Source organism: Pongo pygmaeus, chromosome 16, assembly GCF_028885625.2.
Source record: "Pongo pygmaeus isolate AG05252 chromosome 16, NHGRI_mPonPyg2-v2.0_pri, whole genome shotgun sequence".
NCBI classification, from domain to species: domain Eukaryota; kingdom Metazoa; phylum Chordata; class Mammalia; order Primates; family Hominidae; genus Pongo; species Pongo pygmaeus.
Genome location: NC_072389.2, coordinates 24229207 through 24249091, shown reverse-complemented (window position 1 = coordinate 24249091; position 19885 = coordinate 24229207). Strand labels below are relative to the sequence as shown.

At 41.0% G+C, this 19885-nt stretch overlaps 1 protein-coding gene across 1 annotated transcript in view; it reads right to left on the bottom strand.

Annotated features, from left to right (window-relative positions):
• Positions 1 to 19885, bottom strand: part of LOC129014713 (E3 ubiquitin-protein ligase HERC2-like) — a 169338-nt gene that overhangs the window by 40792 nt on the left and 108661 nt on the right. The window contains exon 11 of the transcript XR_010124073.1: positions 10185 to 10311. The gene's annotated coding sequence lies outside the window, so the exon portion shown is untranslated. The remainder of the gene's footprint in view (positions 1 to 10184; positions 10312 to 19885) is intronic.

Here is a 19885-nt window from a genome sequence, read left to right as displayed (position 1 = left end):
AGGTTTGCTTCAAGTTCATCTGTCATTCTGTAGGAGCAGTGAGGGATTTTGGAAGGCAAAAAAAGGAAAAGTCAATGGGTAGCAACACTGATTCTGCAGCTGGAGGACTGTCTATACACTACTTTGCAAATGGGGGTGAGAAAAACGCAGTATGCCGGTAAGCAAAAGTAGAAAAAGCAAATGTAGGAAATTAATGCAAATTTTTTACAAAGGAAGGCAGGAACACAGCAGAGCTTTGCCTTGTTGAGAACAATCGGCTGCAAACTCAAAACTGACTCGCATGCCTTGAGCTGTTAGGCCACATTACTAAAGTCTCTGATTGCTGAATCTGCAAATGAGTATCTTCAGCCCTTAGCTCCTATGCAGAAACCTCTGTTCCCAACCTGAGGTATGTTTATTTACTGGCCTAAATTGCCTTTACCTCAAAAGACCATGGTAACAGGCCGACTGACAAATAATGTGTGCTTCTGTGCTCATTGGCAGGGCTAGCTTTGGAACAGCACGCAGGAGATGGGACTATGTCACACAGCATCTAATAACAAATATCTGTCCAGATGTTCTCGAGCATCATAGTGTAACTCCCATTTTCTGCCCTTTATACTGCCTCTAAGAAATCAGGAGGCTGGTGAGGATAAAACAGTCATCTGCCTTCTGACTCTGTAGTGGGACATCGGACACTGAAAAGCAGAGGCGTTAACCACAGGCATGGGCCAGCGGCCACCTGGGGAGTTTGGTAGCCTACAATTGCCCAGATTTACCCCTCAAAATTCTAGGGTGGGGCCTGAGGATTAGAATGTGGGACAAGTTCCCCAAGTGCTCCTGATGTGCACCCTGGGTTAGGAACCATGGAGCTGGCTGGGCTCTGCCAAAGGGAAACAAGGGGTAGGTTGGCTGAGGCAGTCTTTGCTCCCCTCTGGCTCCATTTCTGTGCTACCTTTGTTCCCTGTCCCATCACTCTAAGCCTCGGTGCGCCTCTCGCCTCATGCTCATCTAGCTGTCCTTGGAAGACACTTTGGGAGAGTGGTTAAGCACATGAACTCTGAGGTCAGAACCATCTTGACCACTCGCCATTTGTGAGACCTTGACCAAGGTGCTTAATTTCACTGAGCCTATTTCTCCATTTGTTAAATGGGGGGTGGAGGGGTATAGTAGTACCTACCTTGTAGGGTTATGTTAAGAATAAATAATGTCATACATGACAAATACATAGCACAGTGTAAGCATACAAACTCTGGGGGCCACTATTATTATCATTTTCCCAATAAGTATTTTTACTAATAATCCCAGTGCTCTCAGCTGGTCAGCAGGTGTCAGGTCTCCTGGGTGACCCCGGGTGTTGCAGTGCTTGGCTACCAATAAGCTGCTTCTGATTTTAATTCACATTCCTCAAGGACTGCTGCCATAGGGATGCTGGTCTAAGTGGGCTCTTCAATTCTGTGTAGGTCAAGTCAACACACCTTTACTGGAAACATATTGGGTGCCAGGTACTGGGCCAGGTGCATGAGGTTCTTGAGGAGCTCACATACCAATGAGGGGGTCAATGCACAAACTAAACCTCCCTCTTGCAGGCTGTGACAGTAACATGTTAAAAGGCAACCAAGTAGCAGTTCATGGGAGATAAGAGGAAACTTCACACCAACTCATTCTTGTGGTATATCTAAAATTTCCTGGGTCCTTTAAGAATAAAGACAAGCCATCACTGTCAAGCCTTTCATTAAAAGTTTGGAAAATTGCTTCATATAAGTTCCTGGGACTTGTTTCTCTAAACTCCATTCAATCCTAATATCTATTTTTTTTAAAAACAACGAACAACTTACACATACACTTAATAGATTTTCAGAGCTAGAAGAGGTCATATAAATTGTCCATGCTCACTGTGCAGATGAAAAAGTTGAGGCACCAGTAAATGAAGCATCTTGCCTAAGAAGATAGATTGTTAGAGGTCAAACTGAGGTTATTTCCCCAGTCTTTGGCTTCCAGTCCAGTTCTATTGCACAATATCATTTAGTCCCACTGAAATCATAACAGGAAGCAGAATCATCTCCAGCGAAGGCCATGTATTCATTTGTTCAACATTAACTGAGCTCCTAGGATGTGTTCAGTACTGCACTAGCACTAGGAATAAAATGGTGAACACCACAGACATGGTGCCTGCTCTTGCAAAGCTTACTAGTGGGAGAGGCAAATTAAACAAATAAATGAAATAACCACTTCTTTCCCTCAAGGCTAAGCAAGAACTAAACAGAAAAGAGAAGGGCCTACTTTACGTAGAGTGGTCAAAGAAAGCCTCTCTGAGGAGGCGACACTTGTGCTCAAGGTTGAGAAAGAGGTAACTACGTTGAAGAGCAGGGAGACACATGTTCCAGGTTCGGGGATGGGTTGGTGCAAAGGCCCACGGGGAGAATGGGCACCTGACATTCTGGAATCTCCCAGAAAGCCAGTGTAACTGGAGATTAGGGAATGAGGAGCAGATGGCAGCACATGATGTAACACAGGGGCCAGATGATACAGGCTTTAAAGGCTTTGGAGAGGGATGCGGATTTTATCATAGGTGTAAGGCGATTCATGAAGAGGCCAGGGAGTTCTTCACAGTCTGTCTGCTTCTCCATGTAAAATACAATCTATGACATTCCTTCGCAACACAGTCTACATGCTATTTTTCCATTATCTCTCTTCATGCACGGGGCCAGAAGACACACAAAAACATGTAAAAGAGCTAGGCAAGGACTAGAACTCAGGAGTCTTTATTTCTAGACACAGGGTCTTCCTTCCAGGCCACACTCTCCCTTGCTGAATTAAATGGAGGAGGGGGCAACTTTTAATTCCATTAAAAGGAACAGGGTCTTTGGTTTGAATATTCCTTTCTCAGCCACAGTTCTGATAGAAGAGTATGACCAGCCAGAATCTCACCCTAGAAAGACGAATGTGGAGGTAGAAAGAGATGATGTGGGAAGACAGGAGAATGAAAACCAATCCATGTTACCATGTTAGCAGACCCTTTATATCCTATACAATCTTCCTTGTTATGGAATAAGTTAAATTTGTAAATGGTTTTTGGGAGTGACAGTCAAAGGAGACATGAACAGTGGATGAAGGGAAAAACTCTTAAGAATTACCCTGTGAGGCAGCCCTACGATCCACCTAGCCCAGGATTCTATTTGTGTCAAGGAATCCATTAGAAGAGTGTGTTTATCTTCATACTGTCAAAACTTGAGCAAAATGCTGGTGTTCCCAGTTGGCCTTAGGTATCACTGTATCAATAGGCTTGGCTGCCACCATGTAAAAATGGACAAAAAGCTTAGAATAGACAAGCAGATCTTGTTTATTTGCCTCACACATGTGTGCCCTGATGTGGACAAGACCAAAATAAGGAACAAATTTGGAAATACAACTAAGTTTCTAAATGCCAAGTCAAGACTCTCTAAACAGATATGTTTGTTGTTGTTTTTAGAGCTTTCTCTCTTTAATACCTGAGTGGCCTCTAGTTTTCTTTTCCAACATCCAAAGCTGTTTATGTTGGTTGTCAGTTCCGTCTCTCTCCTTCTCCCTCTGAACAGGAAATCTGTGTGTTGTATCTGGATAAATTTCTGATTTTTTTCATAGCAAAGGTTTTGGCTCCAGGCTCTTACACCTTGTGTCTGCCTCACCGCGTGATGGAAATGATATCCTGTATGCAGCCTTGTGCACTTGCTCCAGTGCAGGGCTGTGCCAACAGCATATCATTGCCATGTCCTGACTCAGGGTGAGTCCCAGGGAAGATTGGAATGAATTCTTGGCAAGGTGTGGATGTAGGAGCTGCGTGGATTCTGCAGGCTGCAGTGATGCACACTCAGGGGGAGACATGGCTTCATTTCCCACATTTCTTTCACACAAAGCATGATTCTAGGGAACTGCTTCCATATGGCCTAGGGAAAAATCCCAGCCAAAAACAGCTTCAGCTGGTCAGTTTCCACGCTGTAACAGACGTGACGGGGCCATAATTAGAATCAAGATGGTGAAGGACTGTGTTTTCTCGCAGGCAGGAATCTTTGCTACCTTTAGCCTTAGCTCAAGCACACGCATACGGAACCTGATAAAATGCCAGCATCCTGTGGGATCTTCCTGGCTTATACCATGTCACTCATGCCCTGCACTGAAGGATCTGTGCCCTCCAGTTCCCCTTTCTATGTAGAAATTGATTTAAAAAAAAAGGACATTTTAGGGGTTCTTAACCTGGAATGTCCTAACAGGCATCAGGGGTCTGAGAACCTCACAAAAAATCAGAATGGCAAATGTGGGGCTTATAAGTACACATATATTTTCCTGGAAAGAAAATGCATAACTTTTAATAGATTCTCAAAAGCATATGTAATCCAAAAGCTGAAAATCAAGAGAGAGAGAGAGAGAATAATGAACTACCTTGCATTTCAGTACCTCTTCTGCACACTTCTCCAAATAAGACTGCCCTTTTTGGCACAACTTCATTTGGCATTTATCCTGGTTCAATTAGAATTATCTCAAGTTCTAATCTTTCTTGGACCCTGAGAAAACGAGGTATTTTCTGATGAGATTTCCAAACTTTCTAAGAGCAATACTAACTCTACACACTTCCATTACAGCCTGATCTGGCTACTGTCTTTCTCCCTTACTCCCCTCATCCACATGCCTTCCTGAAGGAACACTTCTCAGTATAGCCTGTCTCTTCAAACTGTGTTCACTGATCTGAGTCCTAAAACTTTGGTTTGTCCTACAATTCACTCTGTTTTCACACTTTCAATGTTGTCCTCCATACCAAGCAGTAGCTCTCTTGAAATCAATCCCCAGATGGACTGATTGTTGACTTTCAAATATGTTTACGAATACCCACATTTACATTTAAAGTATATAAGAGGTATTGAAAGGGGCAAAGTTCCCTTATCCCCCTCCCAGGGCATGCAACAGGAGGAATGGCTCGCTTCTTCTGTGCCCAGCAGCTCAAGCCCCTAGGGGGAGCATGCAGACGGGCAGGTTATGGGGAGGTTGGGGCTCCAACCCCAAGGCAGCAACTAGAGTTGAGTGTTTACAGCTCCCAAAGTTCCAGCGTGTGTTACAGTGTGCTCTTTCAGCTTAGCTGTCCGCAGGTGGCTTGTGTTAATCAGCTCAGTTAGAACCTCTGCCTTATCTCAAGGACAGAGGGCTTTCTGTATCCCAGGGCTTTCTGTATCCCTTGCCACTCCATCCCCCTTCTGCCTCCCCATCCATCTGCTGAGAGCTACCTCCACCGTTCAACAAACCTTTGCACACATTCTCCAAGCCCATGTGTGATTCATTTCTTCCAGTACCATGGGCTTGGAGAATGAGTGCAAGGTTTTATTCAATGGTGGAGGTAGCTCTCAGCAGATGGATGGGGAGGGGAAGAGGGATGAAGTGGGAAGGTAGTCTTCCCCTGGTGTCCCTTAGCAGCTGGGCTCTCGTCTGTCCACCCTCAGCCAAATTTCCCTCTGCGTCTGTGTCGTTCCACTGTCAACAGCCTGTCGGTGTCTGTGTGTTTTTCTGCCAATGTGTTCCTCTCAACACCCAGTCACTCGTGTGTGTGACTGCTAGGGTCTTGGGGTTTTTATAGGCACAGAATGGGGGGCATGGCAGGCCAGAGTGGTCTTTGAAAATGCAACATTTGGGTGTGAAAACAGAGTCCCTGTCCTCACCCAGGCCCTTCAATTTCCTGCCGCCATCCCATATCAGTGTGACATCCTTTGGTATCCCAATGAGTAATAGTTTTAACAAAAACGCAGCTAGCATTTACTGAGTACTCTCTAGTTACTATGCTATTTGGAGTTCTCAACATGGGTTGATCTTTTAAATCCTGACAACAGCTCTACAAAGGCAGTACTGTTGTTATTCCCAGTTTAAAATTAGAGATCCAAGATACCCATGGAAGTGAAATAAATTAAATAACTCTGCACAGCTCATAAGCAACAGACCCAGGACTTAACCCTGGAAGGCTGGCTCCAGACCCCAATTTCTTAACTATTTCCCAATATTTCCTTTCATAATTAATTATGGGAGATGCTTCTTAACATTTCTCATCCTTAGTTTCCTCACCTGTAAAACAGGCAGGACATTATCCAAATTATAATGTAAGAATGCTGGTAGAATTAAATGATAAGTCTGAAGAGAACTTTGGGAATTACAAAGCATGTGATCAACATTAGTAATAGCAGAATAGATAGAATGCTAACTACTTGGTTTCCTGCCTCCTTGGAAGCCAGGGTGTCACACACCATAATTCTGGTCAACGAAGCAAAATTCCCTGGGGAGAATATCCTTTCCTGGATAAAGAACACAGTATTTAAAAAAATGCTTTTCACACTATGTTCTTCCTTATTATCTGGGATGTGGATGTAACATCTCAATGTCCAATAATGACTTTGCAGCCACGGAGGCAAAAGCCACCCTCTAAGGATGTGAAGAAGAGAGAAAGGTGCCTGGTTCCTGAAGGACACGGTAAAACAGCATCCCCAGCCTTAGCTGCCTACTCCAGGCTTTTTATTAGAAAAGATTTATAAACTCCAATGCTTCTAAGTTGAGTTTTCTGTGATTTCCAGTAGAATACATTTCTCATTGGTATACCACCATTCAAAGCCACCTCCTTCATGAAGTCCAGAAATTGGAACCTCCATGAATTCATGGTTTCCAATCTCAGCTAGGCCCGTACAGCTACTCTTCTATCTTTGTACTGTTGTTGATGGCTCCTTCTTCTTTCCTTCATGGGAACAGGCTCAAGTTTCTGAGCCCTCACTCCTAGTGGCCAACTCTATCTCCTAATGAAGAGCCAAATAAAGACAATAGGCTGGAACACCTCACGGTGTTCTCCAACCAACCCTGTAGAGCTATGTAGTTGTTGACAGGGTATTGGTCTGTTCCTCTCCTCTTGTCCTGAGCAAATCCTTCCCTCTATACATTCTCTTCACTCATCAACCCATTGCAATCAAGCTTTGATTTCAGCCTGAAGTTCATCAAAATCACTCTTGTTCACATCACAAATGACCTTCAAATTGCCAAAGACAAACTTTTGGGCCCTTATTCCAGTTGAACTCATAAGAGCATTTAACATTGCTGGCCACCCCCACCTCATTTTTGGAATTACTTATTCCTTTGGGGTCATGGTACTGCTCTTGCTAAGTTCTGCATTTACCTACTTACTCTATTCATTCCTTCTCAGTTGGATTCCCTTAAACGTCTTCCCTGGCTAAATGCTTTGACTTCAGCTTTTCCTCAGGATGCAATTATTGGCTTCCTCTTATATTCTATATACTCTCTTTGGATGAACTCACCTACATTTATAACTGAATACCACCAACAAGGGGTTTTGCTATCAGCCATGATAAACTAGCACGTTTCAGATAAACCCTCCAACCATAAACAAAATATAATCACATCTGTTTGCAGGCGTCAGAAAGATACTTGGGCATTGGATACTTACGGGGTGAAAATTTTGGAGAGAATAAAATTCAGGGAGGTAGATGCTCACCTCTGTTATGTGTCTCCTCTTCATGAATTCCTTACCCAAATGAATAGCAAACATGTCCACCCAGCTGCACAAGGTGGAAAATTTGGGCCATTCTAGCTGCTTCTTTTCTCTTATAGCTGTCATTCAAAGAATTACCAAACTCTGTTCATTCTACATGCTAAAGATCTCTCCACCTGTTCCTTCCTCTACGTTTCCTGCCACGCTACCCTAGATCAAGGCCTCATTATTTTAAACACTCTTGAATAGTTTGAAAGACATTTCCTATTTCGACTCCCTGCTTCCAAGCTCATCTGACAGGTAATCCAGCCTCCATACGCCACCAGAATTATTTTACTAAAACACTAACCTAACCATATCACTCCACTGCCTAAATCGCTTTGATGGCTCCACTTAATCTGAAAAATAAAACACAATAATGAAGGCTTTGACTCCGAATGCCATTCTGTCTTATCTTCTACCCTATTCAATGTACAGTCAGGCCTGAACAACATATTAGGAGTTCCTCAAAAAACCCAGGCTCTTCTCCAGTGTCACGCCATGAACTTTGTGTTTCCTCTGCCTGGAAAACCCTCCACCCTCCTGTAATGCTTTCCCCATTTGGGAAAATAAGTAAGATGCCGACTTTACAAGTTACATCAAACTAAATTCAAATGAATAAAAGATTTAAAATCAAATCTTTGGCTGAACTCACCTACATTTATAACTGAATACCACCAACAAGGGGGTATTCAGAAAGAATTATTATAAAGAAAAAAAAACCATAAAAGTACTGGCAGAAAACATACATGAATGATTTTTGTTTCCTTTAAGGGAGTGGTTAACAAACCTGAGGGCCAAATTCAGCCTTCAGGCTATTTTTGTAAATAAAGTTTCATTGGAATGTAGCCATGCTGATCTATTTACAGGTGTCTCTGTGTGCTTTTACACTGCAACAGCTGTGTTGGGTAGTTGAGACTATATGGCCAGCAAAGCCTAAAATATTTATTATCTATCCCTTTACAGAAAAAGTTTACTGATTCCCCAAACTAAAGGATGTTTTAAAAGACAGACATTATTAAAATGAAAAGATGGAAATTTCCAAATACATAATACTTAGAAACTTAGAAACTCTAATTATACAAAATTGAAAGTCAATGAACAAACTGGAACCATATTTGAAATAGGTATGACAGAAAAAATGTTAGTATTGGTGATATATTAAAAGCTCTCAACAATGAAGAAAAGATCTACATCCAAATAGGAAAACTGATAAATGGCTTCAATAGCTAACTGAGAAATTACAAACTATAAATGGTCAATAGATACACAACAATATTTTCTAGCTTGTTAGCAGTCAAAGGAAGACAAATAAAAGAAATTATTATTTCACGATTTACCTGAAAAATTGGTAAATACATATTTTTAAAACAGTAATACCCTGCATTGGCAAAGGTTCAAAGAAACAGGTCCTCTTCGAAGATATAATGGGAACAAAAGTTTGATACACACTTTTTGGAAGAAATTTCACTTTTAGAAAGTTGGTACAAAAGCTACTTCCAACTAAAAAAGCTTAGCATTCAGAAAATGTTATTCACATAATTGACAAATGGGATCTGATTAAACTAAAGAGCTTTTGCACTGCAAAAGAAACTACCATCAGAGTGAACAGGCAACCTACACAATGGGAGAAAATTTTTGCAACCTATTCATCTGACAAAGGGCTAATATCCAGAATCTACAATGAACTCAAACAAATTTACAAGAAAAAAACAAACCACCCCATCAAAAAGTGGGCGAAGGACATGAACAGACACTTCTCAAAAGAAGACATTTATGCAACCAAAAGACACATGAAAAAATGCTCATCATCACTGGCCATCAGAGAAATGCAAATCAAAACCACAATGAGATACCATCTCACACCAGTTAGAATGGTGATCAGTAAAAAGTCAGGAAACAACAGGTGCTGGAGGGGATGTGGAGAAACAGGAACACTTTTACACTGTTGGTGGGACTGTAAACTAGTTCAACCATTGTGAAAGTCAGTGTGGCGATTCCTCAGGGATCTAGAACTAGAAATACCATTTGACCCAGCCATCCCATTACTGGGTATATACCCAAAGGACTATAAATCATGCTGCTATAAAGACACATGCACACGTATGTTTATTGCAGCACTATTCACAATAGCAAAGACTTGGAACCAATCTAAATGTCCAACAACAATAGACTAGATTAAGAAAATGTGGCACAAATACACCATGGAATACTATGCAGCTGTAAAAAAGGATGAGTTCATGTCCTTTGTAGGGACATGGATGAAACTGGAAACCATTATTCTCAGCAAACTATCACAAGGACAAAAAACCAAACACCGCATGTTCTCACTCATAGGTGGGAATTGAACAATGAGAACACATGGACACAGGAAGGGGAACATCACACACCGGGGACTGTTGTGGGGTGGGGGGAGGAGGGAGGGATGGCATTAGGAGATATACCTAATGCTAAGTGACGAGTTAATGGGTGTAGCACACCAACATGGCACATGTATACATATGTAACTAACCTGCACGTTGTGCACATGTACCCTAAAACTTAAAGTATAATAATAATAAAATTTAAAAAAAAGAAAAAAAGAAAATGTTATTCTAGCAATAGATGGTCTAAAATACATCTTGTATGATGGTAATAACGTGTTGGGTTTAAAACCTACTTTTCTCAGGAGAAACGTGTGACTTCGATTGTCCCCGTACGAGCCTGCAGGTGGAGCCATCGCCGGCACAGACTCCACAGTTGTCTTCCTTGGCATTGCTTCCCAGTTGCCAATCGCAGCCCACTGCCTGCCAACAGAAGCATGGCGGTCAGTGGTGCCCAAAGCCAGGGGAGGGGGAGCTCCCTTCATTTCAGGAAGCTTAGTTGTGATGTAATTCTTTAATGTACAGTTTGGCTCTCTTTTATGAGAACATAGTTTTATAAATGTAAATAATATAATGTCTTACAGGATAGTATCATTTATACGATGCTAATGCAAGGCTGAAATATTAATATTAAGATTTGAAGCTGTCCCTCCATATCCCCTCTCTTTTCTATTTATATTTTTATTCAGATTTCTGTGCTTTATTTTTCAAGACAAGATCTCACTCTGTTGCCCAGGTTGGAGTGCAATAGTGGGATTGTGGCTCACTGCAGCCTCAACCTCCTGGGCTCAAGTGATCCTCCCACCTCAGCCTCCCAAGTAGCTGAGATCACTTCAGCCTGGGAGGTTGAGTCACAGGCCTGCGCCCCAACACCTAGCTTTTTAAAATTTGATGTAAAGACAGGGTCTCCCTATGTTGCTCAGGCAGGTCTTGAATTCCTGGGATCAAGTGATCCTCCTGCCTTGGCCTCCCAAAATGCAGGGATTACAGGCATGTACCACACTGCCCAGCCCAGGTATTTTTATGCATATAAAATAAACAGAACATTACAGACGTTTCCTCTCTCCCCAGCCCTACATTTGTCCTATTCTCTCATTTCCTCCCCAAAACAACCACTGTCCTAAATTTGATGTCTAACCTTCTGGTTCATAGTTTTACTTTAAACATCTGTTTTTCTGTTTTTACTTCTATCTCTATATCCCTATATCCCTATATTAATAGCTGTCTATAGTCTTTATCTATATCTTTATATCTCCTTGTCTTTATCATTAGCTGTACCTATGCCTATGTATCTCTACCTCTGTCATTATATCTATTTATAAACAATTTTTAAAATATAAAAAATAATTAAAAGGAGAGATGTCTCATATAAAATATGTGTTTATACTGCTATCTTTCCTTCTGTCATTTTTCATGTGTACATATGTGTATTTGCTAGATCGTAAGATTCCTTATATGAGAAAAAAGATCATGTCTTATGTTTTTTTTTCTTAAGCGTATATTTTACATAATGTGTAAACGACAATAATATCAACTGATTTGGTGGTTTATCTCTTTCTTCCTTCCCATATTCATCTAACTTTATTTATAAACCTGGTGTTTAAGTGCAGGGACTTTGGAGGAAGAAAACACCCACGTACAAACCTGGATCCACCCACCAACCTTTTAAGGGGCAGGATGTTGAAAAATTCAAACTCTCAGAGACTCGTTTTCCTCAACAGTAAAATAGAGATAATAATACCAATATATAATTCACATAGGGCCTAGTGAGGATTCAATGAGAAAATATATGCAAAATTCTTAGTATAATGATTCAAACACTATAAAGGATTCAATAAAAGAGGGCCAATGTTATTATTTCTCTCTGTTTTTCATCTGATTTTGACTCCCGGGTAGCCCTCATGCTTCAGCTTGGAGAGGTGTTGAATCAGACTCTACATCCAAGCTGTTGAAGAAGAAAGGAAACTAGAGGAAGCTGAGACAATGATTTACACACTATTCTTTCCAACAATTTGGTGTTGAATCAGACTCTACATCCAAGCTGTTGAAGAAGAAAGGAAACTAGAGGAAGCTGAGACAATGATTTACACACTATTCTTTCCAACAATTTGGTGTTGAATCAGACTCTACATCCAAGCTGTTGAAGAAGAAAGGAAACTAGAGGAAGCTGAGACCATGATTTACACACTATTCTTTCCAACATTTTGGTGTTGAATCAGACTCTACATCCAAGCTGTTGAAGAAGAAAGGAAACTAGAGGAAGCTGAGACAATGATTTACACACTATTCTTTCCAACATTTTGGTGTTGAATCAGACTCTACATCCAAGCTGTTGAAGAAGAAAGGAAACTAGAGGAAGCTGAGACCATGATTTACACACTATTCTTTCCAACATTTTGGTGTTGAATCAGACTCTACATCCAAGCTGTTGAAGAAGAAAGGAAACTAGAGGAAGCTGAGACAATGATTTACACACTATTCTTTCCAACATTTTGGTGTTGAATCAGACTCTACATCCAAGCTGTTGAAGAAGAAAGGAAACTAGAGGAAGCTGAGACAATGATTTACACACTATTCTTTCCAACATTTTGGTGTTGAAGGGAAAGAGAAAGATCAAGTGAAAATTTCAGGGAGAGGTAGTAAGTTTCAAGGAAGTCTAGAGAATAGCTTATGATTAGAGATATTTCCAAATTCACGAAGAGCTATCATGAGGAAAGGGTCTACTTTTGTTCTGTGTATTTCCAAATGGTGAAAGCTACAGGTTTAAGCATAATTTGGTTCAATATGAGAAAGTTTGAAAAGTCAGAGATATCTAATAATAAGTATTCAATCATAGTCTAGGAGATGTCTTGGTGGAAAAATTGTAGGGGGGATTAAATTATTGGATGAGTTGCTTAATCCAATGACTTTTGAGATCCTTTAATCCTGATTATATGATTTTATAAAGATAGTAATACAATATTAATAATTGCTGATTTGTAGTGAATGCTTAGCATGTACCTGGCATTATGCCACGAATATTGTACACATTATTTAATCTTCAGAGCAATTTTATGATGCAGGTGATACCTTTAACTCTATTTTATAAATAAGGAATCTAAACATTACTGAGTAAATGATTTGCCAATATTACACAGCTAGTATATAGTGTTGGTAATGGTTTTAAAACCCAAGTTATCTGACTCAGAATCTTAACACTACATTACAACTTCCTCTACCTTAAGTATCAGCAGATAGACAACAACAACAACAAAAGCCCAGTTACACAGGCCATTAAATTAATATTTACAAGTACATGTGGAACAACTTAAGAGTGAATGATTTTGGAAACACACTTGCATGGTCAAGATTCAATCAATGAGTAATTTGTGTTCATGCAACTTTCTCCAAGGGGAGTAATACCACTATTAAATTATAGAATTACTGCCCCTGGGCCAGACTCTGTCCTCACACATTCATGTCCCTGAGCACTCTGCATTTCATGAGACTGAGAATCACTCTCTATCTGGTCATCGAGGAAGGATGTGGGCTTAGGAGCTAGGAGGGGCTTGTTTTGAAGAGTGTTTAAGGCCTTGCAAGATCTCGGGCAATTGAATACCTCCCTGAGCACTTATAATTTTTTTTAAGTTACAATTCATCCAAATGTTATAGCAAGATAAAGCATGTGAAAACATCACAGAAAAATGATATTTGAAAAGAAAGTCTTGCCTTGTGATTCATAAGGAATAAGCCAGAAATGCCTTTGAAATTGAGGGGCTACTGAATTTTGGCTTTCATATCCCATCATAATCAACAATAAGCAACTTTTTTTTTTTTTTTTTTTTTTTGAGACAGAGTCTCGCTGTGTCGCCCAGGCTGGAGTGCAGTGGCACAATCTCAGCTCACTGCAAGCTCCGCCTCCCGGGTTCACGCCATTCTCCTGCCTCAGCCTCCCGAGTAGCTGGGACTACAGGCGTCCGCCACCACGCCCAGCTAAGTTTTTGTATTTTTAGTAGAGAAAGGGTTTCACCATGTTAGCCAGGATGGTCTCAATCTCCTGACCTTGCGATCTGCCCGCCCCAGCCTCCCAAGGTGCTAGGATTACAGGCGTGAGCCACCGCGCCCGGCCCAACAATAAGCAACTTCTTAAAAATTGCCTGAAGTGTTTCCAACTTCTATGACATCATCTGAAGTCATGATCTCTAATTATAGTGATTTATTAACTACTAATTGATGGATATATCAGTAAAATTTATTAACATCTATTAAATAACCATTTTCTATACTGCCAGAAACTACAGAGTATAAATTAATAACATAAGATTCTTACCTTACAGTGTAGTTAATGAGACAAGTTACACAAGATAGTGGATGACATAAATAAATATTTAAAATATATGAGTAGTGCTTTTTGGAATAAATATTCATCTATAAATCATCACTTCAGCTAAAAATTTTTTCACAGTTCGTTCATATGATTTCCTGATCAGCTAAAAGATAATACTTAAATAAGTGTCACTAGTCCAAATGAAGCAAAATATGAATTTTTCAGAGCAGTCAAATTTAATCATTCAAGAACAAAACAATTTTTTTTTTAAATCAACTGTTTGAAATCTCTGCAAATTGGAATCTAACTTGGGGGAAAAAATCTGACATTTCTGCCTTAAAAATCAGAGTATATGGAGCTGTGCTAGTCAGTGGGAATACTCAAAAACATTTTGTTTCTTTCAGCCCACAGAAGGTCTGCACTTCTCCATCCCCTTTGAAGTTAGGTATGGTCACTAACTAACTTTGGCCAATGAAATATGAGTCTAAGTGATTGATCTGTGTCACTTCTATAAGAAGATTTAAGGGTCTGTGTCTGAGTCTCATGTTCCCCTTGCACTATTGCAGTTATTATGTAAAAAATATGTCCACATAAAGCCTACCTCAGCCTGAGTATCCAAGACGTTCTAAGAGCTGAGGCTCCTGTTGACCACTGTTGGACAAGTGGCATCAGCAAGAAGTAACCTTTAATTGTTTTAAGCTACTGAGCTTTGGGGGTTGTTGGTTACTGCAGGAAAACCTAGCCTACACTATACAGGACTATAATATAACCATTAATTGATAAAGCACGGTTATTAACAGGAAGACGATTTTTAAAATTGGAAGTTTCACATTAAAATCCAGTTTTCCCGCTTCTCTTGACAAAAACAAAAATGAAACAAAACTTCCGACATGTTTATACATAGTTGCTCCCTTCACAATGAGCATGTATCCCCCAGTTCACCACTATAGTCACCAGCCAATGTGACTACATCTGGGCAGTTTCTCTCTGGGGCAGTATGTAGACATTTGAGTTTTAATCCCTGTACTAAGCCATCTAAGCATGAATCATCTGTTGAACTGACTGTTCTTTACCGAATTATATCTCATTTTCAGTTACAAACTTCAGCTACACTTGTACCAATACAGAAAGTATCATCAATATGGCCCAATAATTAAGAAGTTGGATTCTGGAATTAGGTTGTCTGGGTTCAAATTCCAGCTCTACCACTTCCTAGCTATGTGCGATAGACTGAATGTGTCTGCACCCAAAATTCATATGCAGAGACCTAACCCTCGAGTTGATGGTATTAGGAGGTGAAACATTTGGGGGGTGATTGGTCATGAGGGTGCAGCCCTCATGAATAGGATTAGTACCCTTATAAAAGATACCCTGGATACCTCCCTCATCCCTTCTGCCATGTGAGGACACAGCCTCTATGAACCAGGAGGCAGGAAGCAGACCCTCACCAGACACTGAATCTGCCAGCACTTTAATTTTGGACTTCCCAGCCTCTAGAAATGTAAAAAATAAATTTCTGTTGTTAATATGCCACCCAATCTATGGTAGCTAGTGATAGCTGCCCAAACTGACTAAGATACTGTACTGTACAACTTGGGCAATTTACTTAGCCTCTTCAATTTCCAGTTTCTTTATCAACAAAGTGGGGAATAAATACTGTACCTACTTGATAGGATTATGATGAGCTAACAGTAAAGGGCTTCCACAATGCCTGATACCTGGGCTAAGCACCCAGTGTTAGTTGCTATTATTTTTATTTTTATTCTAAATTCTAAGTGGTTTCTTCATCTGCACAGCTATCAGGGAATTCAATAAACATGAATGACAAATCAAACTTGGTCTGCAGAGCTGGTACCAACCAGATCGTGCCTCTAATAAAAATCAGACCTCCAAAGCAGAAGCAAATTTAATTCAGTGAGCACCACTGTCTCAGGCTGTCTGCTGTGCTCAGGTTAATGGAAAGTTGTTCCCAAGAGCATTGTGACATGTTCATTTAAATGAGAAAACTATACAGACATTTACAAGACTTATGTGTAGTCTATGCCAAGTAGTCATTATGGCTCACATCAGTGATCCTGGGGCAAGCAGAAAGAATCACCAGGAAGCAGGAAGTAGGCCAGCACCAGACACTGAATCTGCCTAACTGATGCCCATGGCCACATGGCACAAGACAGGACATTTATGTGAACATTATCCTGTTGAAGGAAAGATACTGAATTCTACCAAGAAGTGTCTAAGTCACTTCTGAGGAAGAACACATAATTATTTGATTCAAATCACCTAGCCAAAAGAGTATCCAGCTTTCAGCAACGAGGGTATCACTCCTCATCACCCAAAGAACTGGCTTACTCATTAGAATCACAAAAACGTGATTAGAAGCACTCATTTAAAATGCACTAATTCATACTGAAACCACCTTTATCCTGCAAGCCCCTTTAAACCCTGGAAACTCCTGGAGCCAACTAAGCAACCGGACTTAGACCATTAATAAGAACAGGGGGTGGTGAGTAGTGAGCAGAACAGTAAACGCGGGAAGGGGAGCTCATGTTGACTGCAGGCCTCTTGTGTGTCAGCTATTGTGCTGGGCACTTAGCATGTTGGTTTGTAGAAGAATGAATTGAAAACAGGACCTACAAGGAGGATAATATCTCCTTTTTACCTGATGAAAAGGCCAAAGTTCAAAGATGGTAAGGGACTTGCCAAGTGGCCTTCAGTTAATTAGTTGCAGAAATCAAATCTGAATGCAGTTCTCTCTAAATCTGAAGTCTACACAGTCCTGATCACAGCTATCCATCACAGGAAGCCACCAAGCAGGTCCATGATCTTGACCCAAGGGCGAAGTGACCTTAGCTTCACACACCAACTGTGCCAACGGCAATGGTTTTCTACTCCCTCTAGTTGCATAAGGCACTGTTCTCTAACCATATTTTGTCATCTCCATTTTCCTCAGAGCATTTTCAAATTTCTCATTCCTCCTCAAAATCCTGCCCCCTCATTCTGATTAGATGCCTTTGCTTTATATTTCACTCAGTTGAGGCCATCAAACAATATTTCACCTTCCTGTCCATTCCCATACAAACTGATCAGTGGCCCATATTTCCCCCTTCCTACCTGCCTCAAGGGAAAAGGTGTCCCTCCTCCTTGTCCACGAGCAATCTGTCTCCTTTGTTTCTGTTATCAACTCCTTTGAAGAGCCCAGGAACTTCACTGCATTCGTTGTATATTTCTACCTCTCAGTCAATACTCCACTCACCCACCTGCCTGGCAACATATATTCTTGCTCATTCATGGATTTACCATGAAGTTAATGAAGCTTAAGTTTCAGGGTCAACCACTCTCTCCTTTTCCCTCTGTCTTGCCCACCTGCTGCTCCCAGTCTGGACTCCCACAAATGCTTAAAGTTGCGGGGAATTGAAGTATTTGATGTGGGGAAGGGAAGCTGGGCTGCAACTGGGAAGGATTTCTATGTAAGAATCTGCCATGAATTAGCCAATGGTGCACACCTGTGGTCCCAGCTACTCGAGAGGTTGAGATGGGAGAATCACTTGAGCCCAGGAGGACAAGGCTGCAATGAGCCGTGATAGCACCAGCCTCACAAGGCTGAACTCCAGCCTGGGTGAGACTTTGTCTCAAAAATTAATAAATAAAGAGGGCCCTTCTAATTATATATGCTTCAGGTACCCTAAAAGCTGCATCTGCTCCAGTGCTTTTCCAAGTATCTCTGATCTTGAAGACATTCTTCCTGGACCTGACATCCCCTCTGGCTGTAGTTGTAGCTTTCCCTCTATTCTTCTGATTTATGCTTTTTGAAAGGCGGGTTTATGCTCATCATCCCTACTCATTTCGGCCTATTCATTCCTTACCATGTGCAGTGGGTTGAATTGTGCACTCCCCCCAAAAAGAGACATGGCACCCAGAACCTGTGAATGTGACCATATGTGGAAAAATATCTTTGCAAATGTAATTAAGGATGTTGAGATGAAATCATATGAAGGTGTCCTTATGAAAGGAGGGGAAAACATAGAGATAGACAAGAGGAGGTAAGGTGCAGATGAAGGCAGAGATTAGAGTGATGCTTCCACAAGCAAGGAACACAAAAAATCATTGGCACAAAAATCTGTCCCCTTTGTTTCTGCCTATCAACTCTTTTGATTAGCCCAAACTTTACTTCATTAGTTGTATATTCCTACGTCTAAATCAATACTCCACCCACCCACCCACTTGGCAACATATATTGTTGTTCATTCGTGGATTTACCATAAAGTTAATGAAGCTTAAATTTTAGAGTCACCCACCCTCCTCCTTTCCCTCCATCCTGCCCACCTGCTGCTCCCAGTCTGGGCTCCTGCAAATGGGCTCTTTCTAGAGACAAGCCCGAATTCCAGCACCAGAAGCTGGAAGAGAGGCAAGGAATGGATTCTCCCTCAGAGCCTCCAGCCAAGAACCAACCCTGCTGATACCCTGATTTTGAACTTCTGGCCTCTAGAAGTGTGAGAGAATAAACTACTGTTGTTTTAAGCCACCAAATTTGTGGTAATTTGTCACAGCTGCCACAGGAAACTAATGCATCCTGCATCCCCTGCCAGTGCCTAGTCCAACTCCAGCACTGAGGCTGCACCAGCTGTTGTCAGTGATCTTTAGTCAAAATGAAGTGGGTGGATTTCAGTTCTTCTTGACTTCTCTGAAGTATGTGCCACTGCTGACCTGCCTTCTTAAATGCTCACCCACCCTTATCTTCTGTTTTTCATGGTTTCTCTACTATATAGGAGGCTATTCTGTTCAGTCCCCATCAGGGGCACCTCTCCCTGTGCTTGTTCCTTCAATTATGGGCACCAGGACTCTGTACTTGAGAGCACAACCTGTCCTCCTTACTCAGTCCCCAAGGACATTAGATCATTAGATTTAACCATGTGACAGCCCCAGATCTATATTTCTAGTCTAGATTTCTCTCCTAAGCTCTAAATTCATACATCAACTCAGATATTCACAGGCACACTCAGCTCATCACCTTTGCCCCATGCCCCTGGTTCTCACCCAATATTTTGTCTTGACGAATGGTCTCACTGTCTATCTACTTAATCATGATATCAGAAATCTAGATATCATTCTCTCGCTCCCCACATCCAACTAAATATTCAGCCCTAAAAGATCTGTTTCCTCTCCACCCCAAATCAACAGAATATACATTCTTCTCAGCACCATATTGCACTTATTCCAAAATTGACCACATGGTTGGAAGTAAAGCAGTTCTCAGCAAATGGCAAAGAACAGAAATTATAACAAACTGTCTCTCAGATCATAGTGCAATCAAACTACAACTCAAGATTAAGAAACTCACTCAAAACCACTCAACTACATGGAAACTGAACAACCTGCTCCTGAATGACTACTGGGTACATAAAGAAATGAAGGCAGAAATAAAGATGTTCTTTGAAACCAATGAGAACAAAGATACAACACACCAGAATCTCTGGGACACATTTAAAACAGTGTGTAGTGGGAAATTTACAGCATTAAATGCCCACAAAAGAAAGCAGGAAAGATCTAAAACTGACACCCTAACATCACAATTAAAAGAACTAGAGAAGCAAGAGCAAACACATTCAAAAGCTAGCAGAAGGCAAGAAATAACTAAGATCAGAGTGGAACTGAAGGAGATAGAGACACAAAAAACCCTTCAAAAAAATCAAT